Raw genomic sequence first — 14,057 nt, forward strand, 5'->3', positions numbered from 1 at the left:
GGGGCAGACAGTCAGGCTCTGGGATAAGGCAACAGGAAGAGGGTTGGTTTTAACTCTGAGAATGTGGGTGGGTGACCATGTACGAAAACACAGTACAGTGGAAACCTACGGCTGAAGAGAGAAACTTTGGTCTCTCTGAGAAGGTCTCCACTGTCTGGGACAGCCTTCCTGCTGGAGCCAAAGCATAAACTACAGACCTGAAGGTTGCCATAGTGACTCGCCGGGGCCTGCAGCCCTCTCTGGCCTCCTGCCTCCCCACCCACGGTACTCCAGCCCATCAGCTAATAACCTAATAATGTAGGACAACAGTCACTCCAAACACCCAGGCAGCAACCCTCTTGAAAAACAGATTTCTCTAGAGAACTGAGAGCTGCATAGATGCTCGTTACACTCAGCCTGGGCCACCTGCTAAATCTGCTTCTCTGAATCCAAATTACCCTCCTCCTGGCTTCTCCCTCCTGTTTTAAAGACAAGAGGTTGGCAGAACTGGTGATCGAAACCTCAGAGGTTCCGGGGAAACAGACACTAGAGAAGCCACAATACAGCATGCCTGCCCTGTCAGCCTGGAATCAGGCCCAGGGAAGGGGATACTCACCAAAACAGGCTCTGTGATAAGGCCCAAGTGAGGGATATGTCCGGATCTCTGCTGGTCTTCTCTGCAAAGTTAAATTAATTTGTCACTGCGTCACCGAGAAAAAAAAAAAAAGGCAAAAGCACAAGGGAAGGCTTTCAAGTTGTGGTAGAGTCAAGATAGTTGGAAATTATTTGATAGTTTTCTCATTAAAAGAAGGGGCCCAAGTCCCCTCCTCCTGAACCGTGGTGGCCTCTGTTATTACTTTATCAATAGAATAAAGTGGAAGCCACATTGTGCCAGTTTCTGAGTCCAAGTCTGAAGAGACTGGAAGCTCCCACTTCCCATCACTGGGGAGAGTTGCTCTTGAAACCTGGGTGCCATGCTGTGAGGAGGCCCAAGCAGCCTCATGGAGTGGCCCCATTGAGAGGAACAAAGAACCTGGCCAACAGTTGCAGCTGATGGCTAGGATCCGGGGCTTGTCACATGAGTGTGGGATCTGGGAAGAAGATCCTCTTGCCCTAGCTGGGCCCTACTGGCAGGTGGTGCAAAGGGCAGAGACATGCCGTCCCCACCAAACCCTGCCCAGATCGCACATTCCTGAGCAAAATAGATGAATGCTGTTTTTTTTAAGTAACTGTCTTCAAAGTGGTTGGTTAAACAGCAGTAGATAACTGGAATGCAAGTATTCTTTTGCTTCAAAATCAGGAAAGGGCTTATCACGTGCTGGATTCATTCATACTGTTATTTTAATTTCTGTAACAACTTCGTGAGATGGGTATAAATAATTTGCATTTTTTTCCATGAGCTACTAAGGCTCAGAGAGGGAAGGTGGATTGTTTAAGACGAGTCAGCTAGGAGGGATAAAATGTGTTTTCTGCTGATTGCTATTGGACAAGTCTTCTCTCCCTACAGTGTGCACTGTACCCCAAATGGGTACGACACAAGGGTAACAACGATATTTACAGCTTATAGCTAACGTTTAGGGGGAACCGCAAGGCTCTCAAGGCAAGATCTTCACTTGCATCATCTCACAAGCCTAGGAAGCAAGCTCCAGTATCATGCCCATTTCACAGAAAGTGACACCGAGGCTCAAAAAACAGAGTAACTGATTTGCTTACAGTGATAGGTGTAATAAGAGAAAAGGCTGAGCCTTTCCTGGACCGCCCTCATCTGGCTCTGGAATGGCTCTCAGCGGCAGAGGCCCGGGTCTACTGCGCACACACTGCTCCAGCGTGGCATCCTGCTAAGCACAAGAAGCTCACCTGTGTGCAAGGCGGGGTGGGGGTGGGGGCAAAACCAATCACAGCATCTCAGATTCGGACCATTCTCGCATCTCTTTTGTCCTCACACCGCTTCAGGTGGTGGCCGCAGCCAGTAGGTATTTCTGCACAGAGCCCTGGCCACAGGAAGCGACCTGCCTGCCCTGGGTCACACAGTCTCTGGTTCCGAGTCAGGGCTCCGTCCTCTAGCCCTCCTCCTAAACCCCAACCTCCTCCCTGTGCCATTTGGCCGCCGCATCGCTGTTCCCCAGCTCCTTCCCCCCATCCATCGCCTGCGGCCCTGCAGCGTCCCGACACCTGCCCTTCACGGAAGGCACGCGGCGCGGCTCTGGGAAAGGCAGGCCTGGCCACGCGAGTCTCTGGGCCACCTGTGCTGGCCCAGCTCCGGGAAACGAGGTGTTAGCTTCTGTGCGAGTGCGTGCACGCGCGTGTGTGCTGGTGTGTAATTACCGGGTGGCCACGGAGGCAGCGACCGCGGGCAGACACACGCTAGCCCGGAGGGGCCGGGCCCGCGGGCGCTCGGCACAGACAGCGGGCGGGCCTGGCCGCAGCCCCTAGTCCCCGCGTCCGCTGGGCGCCCCCACCCCGCGCTCGCCGGGCCCGACCCCGCGCCCGCACCAGCCCCGCCCCGCGGTCCCTCCCGCACTAGCCCCGTCCCTACCCCGCCCCCGCGCTGGCCCCGCCCCCACCCCACGCGGTCCCCGCACTAGCCCCGCCCCCGCGTTAGCCCCGCCCTCCTCCCCGCCCCGCGGTCCCTCCCGCGCTGGCCCCGCCCCCACGGTCCCTCCCGCGCTAGCCCCGCCCCTACCCGCCCCCGCGCTGGCCCCGCCCCACCCACTTGGTCCCCCTCACTAGCCCCGCCCCCTCATTAGCCCCCCCTCCTCCCGGCCCACGCGGTCCCCTCCCGCGCCGGCCCCGCCCCCACGGTCCCTCCCGCGCTGGCCCCGCCCCCGCGTTAGCCCCCCCTCCTCCCCGCCCCGCGGACCCTCCCGCGCTGGCCCCGCCCCCGCGTTAGCCCCGCCCTCCTCCCCGCCCCGCGGTCCCTCCCGCGCCGGCCCCGCCCCCACGGTCCCTCCCGCGCTAGCCCCGCCCCCGCGTTAGCCCCGCCCTCCTCCCCGCCCCGCGGACCCTCCCGCGCTGGCCCCGCCCCCGCTTTAGCCCCGCCCTCGTCACCGCCCCCACGGTCCCTCCCGCGCTGGCCCCGCCCCCGCGTTAGCCCCGCCCTCCTCCCCGCCCCGCGGTCCCTCCCGCGCCGGCCCCGCCCCCACGGTCCCTCCCGCGCTAGCCCCGCCCCCGCTTTAGCCCCGCCCCCGTCACCGCCCCCGCGGTCCCTCCCGCATTGGCCCCGCCTCCCCCCCACCCCCGCGGTCCCCCCGCCCCCTCCCCGCCCCCGCGGTCCCCTCCCACCTTAGCCCCGCCCCGCGCACCTACACCTGGTTGGACCCACGGCCCGCGGCGCCGCCAGGAAGGCGCAGAAGTGGCCGCCGGTGCCGAGGCCCCAGGCCGCCGTCCGCCAGCGGAGCCCTGTGCGCTGGGGACCCCCACGGCCGTGGGGACAGGAAGAAGCCCGGCTGGGGGGGCACGTACCTGCGCGGTGGAGGGCCGGCAGCCGGTCGCAGTCACCCCACGCTTGGCCCGCGCCCCCGCCTGGGGCCGGCGCGCAGCAGGCAGGGTGGGCGCTGCGTCCTCCGGTTGCTGGCAGGGGCGGGGCGGGAGCGCCGGGGGGGCCGTTTCCTCCTCCTTGTGCCGCGATTTCCCCCATCTCCCCCACCCCCGGCCGGCACACCCAGCCCTGCCAGTCCCTGCCCTGCCCTGCCCTTCACTGACCGCAAGCCACAGGCCAGGCGCCTGCCAGGAAGAACCGCAGTCGCTCAGACCTGCCCCAGAGGCACAGCACCCCCACCCCCACCCCACCCCACCCCACCCCCGCCGCCACCGCGTCCCCAGCACAAGCTCCGGAGCCGCCACGTGTGGGCTCAGACTGGCCTTGGCCGCAAGAGGACGAGGGTCCCCCTCAGCCACACCCCTGGGTAGGCTGACAGGAGAGTCGGCGGAGCACCTGTCTCTGCTCCTCACCACAACCTGGGCGCCCGCGCATCTGCGGCTCGGGTGGACGCCCTGGGGGCTGCTGCCCTGGGCCTCCCTCCTCCCTGACCTCCACCTCCCCTGACCTCCGCTCCCGCCGCCCAGGAGTCTGCATTTAGGCTCCTGCGCCCAGGCTCCCTGCCCCGGTGCCTCCCAGCCTGGGTGCCCCGGGTCCCGGGTGGTGCGCACAACAGCAGGACGTCCTGCCCGGTTTGCTGAGAATTCAGGGAGGCCTGATGGCCCTCTGCGTGCCCTGCACCCCACACGCCCAGAGCAGTGACAGTAGCCAGGCTTGCCACTTGAGCACTTACTGTGTGCCAGGCACTGTGTGAAGCACTTAGTGGCACAAGGCTCATTTGATCCTCACCAATGGGTTGGGTACGTGCCGCCCATGGGGGGATGAGGCACAGAGAGGCCGAGGAACAAGCCCAAGGTCACACAGGTGATAGGTGGAGGCACAGAGACTCAAACCCAGGCAGGGGAGCCCAGATCCAGCATCCGCCCCAGGCTACCCTTAGCTGCTCCTTGTGTGCTCTGCTCTTCCGCAACTGCCTATCTGAATTCTAGCCACCACCACCCCCCCCCCCGCCCCCATTCAAAAGCACTCCTGTCCCTGTCCCCAGCACTCCAGTCCCAGTCTTTAGAGCCTGCTCACGCTTTCTTGGCTCCCCCCAGTCTGTACCCTGCCAGCTAGGCCCCTTCCCAGCATCTCTGCACTGTGCACTGGGGTCACTGGCACACAGCATCCCTCTGCGGGACACTCAGTCCTGGCCCAGCGCCTAGTTCGGGGGAGGGGGGGAGGAGCACCCCGCCCCTGCTTGTGCAATGAGTGTCTGGGGAGGGTCGCTGCGGGCATGTGCAGAATCTTGTGCCATGGTCACCAAGACCACTGGGCCCAGGTTAGGATGGAGGGCAGCCAGAGAGCGGGCAGCGGAGGCAGAGAGAAATGGACGTCTCACCTTCTCCTAAGCCCTCTGGGTGACTCCAGGTCACCCATGTTGTGACTCAGCCCCTCAGTGAGTCTCTGGAGGGACATGGACAGTGGGCAAAATGCCCTGGCTGGGGAGGCCGGGGAGGCGGGGGAGCAAGCACCTCCCTGCCAGCTCTTCTCAGAGGCTGCATCAGCCCCTTGCGAGAGTCCTCATTTTGAAACCCCCCCTTCTTGCAAAATCTTCACAGATGGGAGTTTTCTGGATTGACTATTCATGCCATAAAAACGCACATCTGCTTCTTAAAGATCGCTACCCTGAGACTAGTTGTTAAGAGTTTGCCTTCAAAGGCCAGGGTGCCTAGTTTGAGTCCCAGCTCTGCTACCTGCAGCAGGGTGGGTGATCTTGGGTAAGTCCCTCCACCCCTCTGTACCGAGTTCTTCATGTGCAAAATGGGGGCACGGCTTCAAAAGGTGGTTGATTTCATGACTAAATCATGCAAAGCCTTCAGCTTGACACCTAGCAGGTGTTAGGGTTCAAGGGAGGCTCGCTGTTACTGTCCCCTCTACAGACCCTCTTTATGAGTCTCTTACCGTGTCCCTAGCGCTTATGCCCGGTGTCTCTCTGAATTCGAACAAGGCGTTTTATCCTTTCCACTTTACAGATCAGGAAACTGAGGTTCGGCGTATTACCCGAGGCCACTCAATCCTGAGTGTCTGAACCAGGACCTGAATAGACTCCTAACTGAAGCTGCTTCTGACAACAATGATCCTCCTAGCTCCCCAGGAGAGAGGTGGGGTGTTGTAAAGCCTATCACCAATTGCCAAATCCAGGACCCCAGCTCCCGAGGGTACATACAGCGTATGCCGTTTAGACAGTTTATTACAAAGTGAATCCTGTCTGGGCTGCCGTGATGCACGATTCTTGGGGGGGGGGGGGCATACACACCGTAACTTATCAGATGGCGGCCCCCTCTCCCTGCCTTTTCTTAGCATGCGGGCTCCTTGCAGACCTCCAAACACAGATCCTTTTACAAGTGTCAATACTCTCCAATTAACATGAGCTCCGTTTGGATTCAGGCTCCACTTTTTAGAGATGAGAACAGCATGGCACCTCCCACTTGTTACTTAAAGATCCCAACTTGGCCTGTAGAATATAGGGTCGGCATCTCTGGCCGTGCTCCCCTCAAAAACATGCTCAAGGGCAGCCCGGGTGGCTCAGCGGTTTAGCACCACCTTCAGCCCAGGGCGTGATCCTAGAGACCCGGGATGGAGTCCCACGTCGGGCTCTCTGCATGGAGCCTGCTTCTCCCTCTGCCTGTGTCTCTGCCTCTCTCTCTCTCTCTCTCTGTGTGTGTGTGTCTGTCATGAATAAATAAATAAAATCTTAAAAAAAAGATGCTCGATTTAGAGAAGCAAAGAGAGGCATCGCATTGCCTACAATGTCACCTTTGGGCTAGACTTTGCTGTGTCTCTTGGTGTTACCCCATCGAGTCCTCGGCAGGGGCGGCAGGGTTCATTCTTTTGTAAATAAAAGCGGGCATTGGCCTTGCAAACAACAAACAGCTCACTAAGTTAAAATGAAGCATGTATTGTTTTCCAGAACGTTCCTGGTCCTAGGGAATGGCAAATTATGGCCCATGCTCATGAAATGCTGATTTGAGACATGGCACTAATAACCGGCTTTCTTGCCCATAGCAATCATCTCCCACAACGGGCTGGACTCCAGAGATGCGGGCAGAATGTCTCCATACCTGGCCCAGGTGACGTTTACGTCCACTGCTGCTTTTCTAGTCTCTCATGGGTTTTTGGTCTCAGCATCTGGATTCCCCTGTGTCTGGTTAGGGAAGCACCTGCAGGTGCTCAGAAATGGCAAAAGGATGAATGAAAGAGGTGATCGCACCCGGGCCGGAAGTGTGCTGAGGACTTGTTTTTATTTTATTTTATTTATTTATTCATGAGAGACAGAGAGAGAGAGAGGCAGAAACACAGGCAGAGGGAGAAGCAGGCTCTGTGCAGGGAGCCTGACATGGGACTCGATCCCGGGTCTCCAGGATCACATCCTGGGCTGAAGGTGGCGCCAAACCACAAAGCCACCCGGGCTGCCCCTGCTGAGGACTTTTTATCCATCCATCCCGATCCACCCTCCACCTGCCTCCATCCTGCTGCTTGGGTGGGATCCCCGCCTCCCTCGCCCCCAGGCTGGGCCAGTGGGAAGCACCCACTGAGGTCAGAGGAGGGCAAGAGAGGGGAGGGGAAGGGGTATTTATCCCCTGCCAGAGTCCCGTCAGGTTGGCTGCCTCCCATTAGCTCCTGCGGGAGTCCTGCCCTGCCCTTCGCTCTCCTTCCTCCCGCGTGGGCAGTGCGGCTGCCCTGAGACCCCGTCCTGCACCGGTTCCCTGAACCCTGCCCACCCCTCTGCAAAGCGTCCCTGTGTTCCCTGGGCTCGGCCACCGGGCTGGGCCTCTGCTTCCCGCCAGACCCTGACCGACCCCAGTGGGCGACCGGGGGCATCTCCACTGCACATGCTAAGGGAAGACTATGCACATGGTTTAGAATGTGCACAGACGATTGACTTTAAGAAATGACTGTTTTCCCAGTTTGTTCTAATTAGCACAGCTGGCCAGCCTCAGAGGAACTCTGCCTGGATCCCCTGAATAACAAGGTCCCTGCTTCTCACTCTGCTCTGGCGCCAGCCCCTCGTGGCCCCTGCTCAGTCCCTCTGCCTCTTGCAGATTTTCCTCGGTCCCGAGCTTCCTGTCACGGTGAGCCTCCTGGTTGCTCATTTTGGAGCATACGTCTCTCCTTTTGAGAAGCGCTTGCCACTGTGGAGTCAAGCGCCTCCCTGGACAGTTTCAAGCAGCAAGAAGTTGGTTGTTCTGAGAATTATCATTTCCTGGCATCAGCTACACTCTAGCAGGCTTGGGCCTGAACTGATTAATCAGACTGACCTGAGTAACACAGGGTTGTTTCCTCTCCCACTCATACCTCGGCTCTCAGACAGAGTGTGACTAATGTGGCCACCTGAAGGCAGGAAACTCTGAGACTGGTGGGGAGGGACCGCAAGCCCAGATGAAGTGTGAGCACACACATCTGGCGAGCCGGGGAAACCCTGTTGTGTGCCTGGCCAGACCGCAGACTTCTGGAGCACCCCTTCAGGCTGAGCTTGCTCAGGCTCAGGCAGTCGGGAGTTGGGGGGAACATCTGAACGTCTGGGTTCAAATCCCAAACCCGTAGCTTTCTGGTTGGGAGAGCTCCGGCAAAGTTTTGCAGTCTCCCTGTGCCTGTTTTTCCTCATTTAAAAATGAGGGTACTAGTGAAGGTCTGTGTAAGAATGAAATATAAAAGTGCTCTCAAGAAACCAGAGGCCCAACCTAGCAGGTACAAAGAGAGCAGACTCTGCTGGGAAGGTACAAAAGGGGCTTGGCCGACCAAAATAGGGTGGGCCAGGCTGGGGCCGGCCTCTGCTTTGGGCCTCCTGCTTATGGATTGAATCTTGGCTGGGCCTTGGAACGTGACTTCTCGACTTGGCCTCTCCCAGGCTCTGTCTCCTGGCAGGTAGACTGGAGGTGAGAGTGGTGTCAGGCCGTGTGGCCCCAAGGTTAGGAGGATGCACACGGTGGAGCCAGACTGCCCAGTGCAAATCTCAGCTCTGCTATTCTGCCGAACTATTTCTTTTTTTTTTTTTTTTTTTTTTTTTTTTAAATTTTTTTTAATTTTTATTTATTTATGATAGTCACAGAGAGAGAGAGAGAGAGAGGCAGAGACACAGGCAGAGGGAGAAGCAGACTCCATGCACCGGGAGCCCGACGTGGGAATCGATCCAGGGTCTCCCGGATCCGGCCCTGGGCCAAAGGCAGGCGCCAAACCGCTGCGCCACCCAGGGATCCCTGCCGAACTATTTCATCTGTCAGTGTCTCACCTGCGCGGTGAGGCTGGTGACAGTGGCTCCCACCTACCTCAGAGTGGTGTGGAAGGTGCTCAGCACAGTGCCTGGCCCACAGTGAGTGTTCAGTAAATCTCAGTGGCCATTAATACACCTCCAGCCACAACACGCTCTGACCACCAGGACGGAACAACGGCAGCCAGAACGATGCCCATGTCCCAATCCCTGGGACCTGTGACTATGTTGCCTTTCATGGCAAAAGGGACTTGGCAGGGGCATCTGGTGGTTCAGTCCATTGAGCCTCTGGCTCTTGGTTTGGGCTCAGGTCATGGTCTCATGGGTCATGAGATCAAATCGTGTGTCTGGCTTTGCACTCAGCTTAAGGGGGGGTGGTCTGCTTGCGAGTCTCTCCCTCTGCCCCTCCCCATACTCTCAGCAGAGTATGCTTGCTCTCTCTCTCTCTCAAATAAATCAATCTTTAAAAAAATAAAAGAAAAAAGGAATGGGCCACCGGTATGGCTCCGTGGATTGGACTCCGGGTTTCGGCTCAGGTTGTGGTCTCGGGGTCCTGGGATTGAGCCCCTCGTCTGGCTCACTTCTCAGGGGGAGCCTGCTTATCCCACCCCCTGCTCTCTTTCTCTCTCTCAAATGAATAAATGGATCTTTAAAGAAAAACAACTACCAACAACAGGGATGCTTCATTTAAGGATCTTGAGATGGGGAGAGAGTTCTGGATATTCCATGGGGGGAAAGACACAACCAGCAACAGTCGGCTTTGAAGATGGGAGCCAGCCACCAACCAGGAAAGGCAGCAGCCCCTAGACGCACAGAGGAAGTGAGGTGGGGTCTCCCCTGAGGCCTCCAAAGAAGCTCCACTGTGGCCGCGGCCCGGGGCCCATCCTGACCTCCAAAACCGTAAGACTAAATTGCGTTGTTCTAAGCCCCTAAGCTCATAATTGGTGCAGCGGCACCGGGGCCTCACACAGCCGCCCAGCCCCCAGCCCACACCCCACACCTGCACCCTGGAAGGAGGGCCACGCCCATCAGTCCACAGGAGCTATTAAGCATCCATGGAGTCACCATACTGCTTGGGGTGGTGACCACATAGGACCATGGCACGGACCGTCCCGGGGGCACGGGGAGCACCAGGGATTGACTATCCCAGAGCAGGAGAGCTCGGCCTGGGCTCAGTGGGTTGAAAAACTCCTCCTGGAAAAGCCAGACCCTCGAGCAGGACCGGTGGAAGGTGTAGGGTTTGCGCAGATAGGAGGAGGAGGAAGGAAAGGCATCACCGGAGGGGGCCCAGCAGGACCAATGTCAAGGAGGTCACCCCGTTATTCACATATCTGTTCAACACTGGGGCTCCAGGCCCCGTGGCCAGGGGTGGACACCTGGATAGAGAAGTGAGTGCCCCAGACCTGGTAGCGCTTCTTAGGAACTTATGGTTGGGATGGAAGCCAATACCCATGAGGTAAAGCACGACAACCCTTAGAGCAGAAGTACAGCTGGCTGAGGAGGCACATGGTGGGGGGCTTCCTAGAGGAAGTGGCCCTTCAGGGGCTGATAAGCAGAAGGCTTGTTCTGTATCACTTAGGCTCTGTATTCAGTAGGTGCTCGCTGGCAGGAGTGCAGCCATGTATTTCTTGTTTCCCATCCAACTCTCTCTTAACCTGTTTTACTGCACTGAGGAGAAGGTCTTAGCTGGGGGTTAGTGTGTCTCTACTTCCTAATTCTCGCTAATCTCCCTAAACTAGGGAGCTGCCTCAGGTGTGCCCTGCAGGCGACAGGTGCTTATGACCTGAGTTGAAAACCAACACTGCTTGGTTTTTCTTGATTTTATTTAACTGCCTTCAGTGGCAGAGGGTGCTAATGTGCCAGCTCGGCGAGTGGGACACAATTTCCTTTTAAAAATAAGTGTAGTTAAGTGTAACAGAACCATGAGTGGGTCGGGGGCTGGGAGGTGGGGGGCTCTCCTTCCTGCCCTGGAGCTGAGCACTGGGGTCCAGCTGAAGACAAACACGGCCACACTGAGTGCCCCCCTCCGCCCCCCGTGACTTCCACATCCTCATCTGCACCCGGACACGCATCTGCAAACCCGGGTCGGCGAGCCCTGGGAGGCTGAGACTCCCCAAGAGCGTTCTCGGGGCGGGGGGTGGGGGGTGGGGGGTCGGGGGTGCTACAGAGACAGCGCCCAGGGGTCCATCTGCATGGGCAGGAGCATGTCGCACCCCCCCCCAACTCCCTGCGCCTCTCAGGTGGGAAGGACAGAAGCCTGGAGAGGGGCAGAGACCACCAGGCAGAGGGAGCGGCCCGCACAGCCTCCACCTGTGCTGCGGGCCTGAGAGGGCGGGGGGGGGGGGGGGGCATGCGGGGCAGGAGGCTCCCTGGGGGCTGTCGGGGGGTGGGGGCCAGTGGGGAGCTGGGCTCCCAGGGGGCTGTCAGGGGCAGGAGCCAAGGGAGCAGTGGGGGGAGCCGTTGTGAAGCCTCGGTGCCCATGTCGGGGTCTGGACAGCAGGGACACCCCAGGGCACCCTGCGCATTGCGCCCCCGAGGGGCCACCCAGGTGCCATCAGGGCCAGAGAGGAGAGATGACAGCAGTGAGAGGACACGACTGGGGGAGGCTGCACCATGGGGCATGGATGGTGGCCTCTCCCTGCTGCCCCCATGTAGTGGACGGGGAGGGGGCCCTGGTCCCCATCCCCTCTTCAGAATAGAAGTTCTCTTTGCCCTCAGGTAGGAGCCCCAGGGGTCACTCTGGGGTATCAGGGCTTGTACCCAAGGGACCAAAAATTTGATGGACTCTGCCCGGGAGCTGTGGGGCAGTCCAGGGGGAGATCTGACCATAGTGGTCCCAAGACATTAAGTTTCAAGTTTCTGTTCCCTGACTAGAGGTTCCCCAATAATCCAAAGTAAAAATAGTCAAGAGAAACGTTATGTATGTAATAAAATGGAACTTGGATGGCTGAGTTTTTGAAAGTGACCTAGGAGGGAAAGCCATGAGCATACCCTGATAAGAGCCATGAGTGGAGGAGGATGGGTGGGGAGGGCCACCCTGCAGGAGCCGAGCTGCCAGAGAACCTGATCAAGAGGAGGCAGTCAGGGCAGCCTTCCTGGAAGAGGTGACTTCTAAACTGAAACCTGCAGGGAACCGAGGAGGCCTGCTGGGGATCCTCCGGGGGACTGGTGTATGTGGCGCTGTGGATACAGACCGGGTCCTGCCCGTCCATGGTGGAGGCTGAAGAATTTCCCGGCAGTGCCGGGACATGTTGCTGGGGGGGGGGGGGGGCGCCCCCTGGATTCTGATGATTTAGGGCAGAAGGAGAAGCAGCTACTCCTGCTGGGGTGTGATGCAAGAGCGGGGCCAGCGCCCCCATGTGGGGCTCCAGCCCGGAGGGGCCGCGCGCTGAGTGGTAGGGATGGGGGGGCGGAGCCGGGGGCGCCCCCCCCCCCCCCCCCCAGGAAGGTCTCCAGCCCGGACCTGGTCCTTGGACTCCTGTCCCCAGGGCTCTTCTCCGGGCCTCAGCGGCGGTGCCGCAGGGTCGGGCACGTCCCCCGGGGACCTGGATGCTGTAGGATCTCGGCGATCGCGGCCACCGCGGGGCCCCGGGCGGGGCAGCCCCCTGGCCTGCTGCGCCCCCCAACGGCACCCTGGTGCCCCACGCTCCGGGGGGGGTCCCTGGGGCCCCGGGCACCATCCCTGTGACCGCGGAACGACAGGGACCTACTTGCCCGCGCTTCTCCGCCTGCGCTCCCCCGAGGCCTTAATCCCGGACTGGATTTTGAATTTTCCGCCGCAGGAGAGGTCGGGGGGCCGGCCCGGCTGAAGGTCAGGGGTCCCCTGGGCCGCCCGCCGCCGTGTCCCCGCCCGCAAGGCCCCGCTGCCCCCGCGCACTCACCTCTCCCGGGCCGGGGCGCAGGAGGCCGGGCGGCGGCCGAGCCGAGCGGGAGCGCGGGGGCGGCGGCGGGGGCGAGCCGGAGGCCGGGATCCCGGGGGTGGGAACCGCGCAGGGGCGGGACCCGGAGCGCAGGGGTGAGGGGCGGGGGGCGTGGCGGGGCCCTGCGCACCTGCTCCAGCTGGGCGTCTGGGAGGGGGTAGGGGTGGAGGGTGGAGGGTGGAGGGGGTGATGGTGGGGGCTCCAGGGGCGCGGGGAGGGGCGGCTTCCAGAAGCTGTGCCCCAGAGCCATTGTGCTCCTGGGGGGAGCACCGCGCGGCCCAGAGGTTCCTCTCTGCCCTTGGTTGGGGGTCCCCTGGGAGAGGGGATTGGGTGGGGGGCAGGTGGCTGGCGTTTTGCGTCTGCCCGGGCCCTGTGACCTCCCCCCTAAACTTCACCTCAGGAGGCTGGGCCAAAAAGCCAGAGCTTGGAAAGGGGAGGGCGGCTCTGAGTCCCGTCACATCCCCCGGCCCCCCACCTGCCTGACCTCCTGTTGCTCAGCGCCCCACCTTCCAGGGGCGGAGGTGATGGGCTGTCCTGGCCACTCTTGCCCTCTGCCTCCTGCAGTGGCACGAGGAGGGATGGGCGGGCGGAGAGCGGGCCCCGGGGGCAGTTTCCAGCCTCCTCCCTCACCTAGGAGCACAGTCACAGGCACCCACACTGGGGCAGGTGATCAGCGCTTCCCAGGTTCCCCCTCCTCCTTTGGTCACTTCTCAGTTGTTCTGTCTCTGCTTTGTAAACCCATCCCTGAAACGGGGTGCTTCCGGGGCTGCGCAGGGATGTGGCAAGCCAGGCGTTCTGCAGTCATCATTAAAACCTGACTTACGGGGGATCCCTGGGTGGCACAGCGGTTTAGCGCCTGCCTTTGGCCCAGGGCGCGATCCTGGAGACCCGGGATCGAGTCCCACGTCGGGCTCCCGGTGCATGGAGCCTGCTTCTCTCTCTGCCTGTGTCTCTGCCTCTCTCTCTCTCTCTCTCTCTCTCTCTCTGTGACTATCATAAATAAATAAAAATTTTAAAAAAAACCTGACTTATGGGGGGATCCCTGGGTGGCTCAGCGGTTTAGCGCCTGCCTTTGGCCCAGGGCACTATCCTGGAGTCCGGGGATCGAGTCCTACGTCGGGCTCCCAGCATGGAGCCTGCTTCTCCCTCTGCCTGCGTCTCTGCCTCTCTATCATGAATAAATAAATAAATAAATAAATAAATCCTAAAAAAAAAGCCTGACTTATGTAAACCTGTGACTGATTACTGGACATTAAAAGCAAAGGCAATCAATACATAAAACTTGCCACTTCTTAATTATTTCACTGTTTCCTATACCCTTGAGGCTATTTACACCCACTCTATGGGGTGTGTGTGTGTGTGTGCGTGT

General features: G+C 59.9%; 1 protein-coding gene across 9 annotated transcripts in view; it reads right to left on the reverse strand.

The window, feature by feature from the left end:
• The window catches only part of GPR68 (G protein-coupled receptor 68), a 28,844-nt gene extending 16,109 nt beyond the window's left edge, over positions 1 to 12,735 (reverse strand). For 2 of the 9 annotated variants that reach the window (XM_077910363.1, XM_077910357.1), the window contains exons 1-3: positions 3,442 to 3,663; positions 1,693 to 1,814; positions 596 to 656 (exon numbers count right to left, since the gene is read on the reverse strand). The gene's annotated coding sequence lies outside the window, so the exon portion shown is untranslated. Of the gene's footprint in view, positions 1 to 595; positions 681 to 1,692; positions 2,257 to 3,441; positions 3,665 to 12,649 lie in introns of those variants that run through there. The other 7 variants (XM_077910364.1, XM_077910360.1, XM_077910366.1 and 4 more) reach the window with 6 other exon arrangements.
• Positions 12,736 to 14,057: the final 1,322 nt, after the last annotated feature.

Source organism: Canis aureus, chromosome 9 (genome assembly GCF_053574225.1).
Source record: "Canis aureus isolate CA01 chromosome 9, VMU_Caureus_v.1.0, whole genome shotgun sequence".
In the NCBI taxonomy this organism is placed as follows: Eukaryota; Metazoa; Chordata; class Mammalia; order Carnivora; family Canidae; genus Canis; species Canis aureus.